At 39.2% G+C, this 1644-nt stretch overlaps 1 pseudogene; it reads left to right on the top strand.

The window, feature by feature from the left end:
- The first annotated feature begins 546 nt into the window (after positions 1-546).
- LOC116548836 lies at positions 547-694 on the top strand (annotated as a pseudogene).
- The last annotated feature ends 950 nt before the right edge of the window (positions 695-1644 follow it).

Below are 1644 nucleotides of genomic sequence, written 5' to 3'. Positions count from 1 at the left end.
CTTCTCGCCCTCCTAACACTGGAGATTATCAGTCTACAGCCTTGGGGCTCTTTCTTCTTTATCTCTGCCACTCCCTTGGAGATCTCATCCAGCCTGAACCCTTCTCCTGAGCCCTAGACTCTGATCTCCAGCTGCCTATCTTCGTTTTATTTAGGTATCCAGCTAATTTTCTGGAATTAAATTTGGGAATATAGGTATTGATAGAGTAGAAATGCAGGGATTTATATATATTATATATACAATGTATCATATCTCTATATAAATGTATAATATATATCTCTCTATATATGTTATATACAACATATTATATACAGAAATATATATGTTGTATATAACATATATTTTATATATAAGCTATATATATATATATAGAGAGAGAGAGAGAGAGAAAGCAGACAGAGATGGGATCTCACCATCTCTGTCTTGAGTTCCTGAGCTCCAGTGATCCATCCACCTTGGCTTCCTAAACTGCTGGGGATTACAAGCGTGAACCACTGTGCCTAGCCTTAGAAATGCAGGGAGATTCTAACTGATTTTAAAGTTCATGCATGTGTTTTGATGTCATAGGAGTTGGGAGGCCCGTCCCCCTGGGCCTGTCATAGTACCCCATGCCAGAGCAAACTGTGTCTGCCCCCAAACTACTGCCTGGCCTCTGTGCCTGTAGGCTGCTGGCGCTGAAGTGGGTTGCACAGCGAGAAAAAAAAAAAAAAAGAAAGGAGTTGGGGCAGGCTGGCCCAAAATTTTAACAAGGTCCTTTCTTTTAAGTTTCCCTCAAAGTCTTTCTATTTTTATTGACATAAATATTTTTGTATACTTTATTTATAGTCCATGTTTTGCAGCTACTAAAGAGCAAACAATACAATACTGGTTGAAAATGAAGAAAGCAGAAATGGAATGGATGAGATGACCGTATTACCTCATTTCCTAAATTTTTAAAATGGTGGTTCCATCCATAAAGATAAGTTTTGCAGAGGCAGATGTCATATCCTGAAATAATTCCTATTCCAAGCTCCAAACATCTTTTATTTTGAGATACATGCATATTCTCTAGTCCATAATGAACCATTTCCAAGCAGTCAGAAATATCTCATGTAATTAAAAGTCATTCCAAATCACCTTAAAGTTCGGTCAGTTTTATAAGTTCTATGCATTTATAAGTCCTATGTATTTAACATCTTTTCTTATGTTATCACCACATTTAGAACAGAGGTGCAGTGAGGCCATTTGCCACTTCCTGTGGATATTGTTTGCACGTCTTAAGAAAACGTCACATTCTGCCTCCACTCCCAATTTATATCTTCAGTGGCAGCAAAGCGTGGTAGTTATCTATCTCTGTGTTACAAATTAGCCCATAATGTGGTGGCATAAAACAACAACAAGTATTATCTCTGAGAGATCTGGACATGGTTTAGCTGGGTCTTCTGACTCAAGATCTCTCACAAGCAGGATGAAGATAGCCTGGTCTGCAGCGAACTCAAGGCTAGACCAGGGTAGAAGATGCTTCTGAGCTCACTGACAGGTTTGGTAGGATTCTGTTTCTTCCCTCATGAGACTTTCCATAGGGTAACTCACAATGTGACTGCTTACTGCATCAGAGTAAGCAAGCAAGAACAGGCAGAGAAAGACAGAGAGAGAGAGAATGAC

This window comes from Sapajus apella, unplaced genomic scaffold (assembly GCF_009761245.1).
Source record: "Sapajus apella isolate SASKATOON/1434 unplaced genomic scaffold, GSC_monkey_1.0 scaffold5, whole genome shotgun sequence".
Taxonomy (NCBI): domain Eukaryota; kingdom Metazoa; phylum Chordata; class Mammalia; order Primates; family Cebidae; genus Sapajus; species Sapajus apella.
The sequence above is the reverse complement of the archived record's forward strand: the minus strand, read 5'-3'. Positions and strand labels throughout refer to the sequence as shown.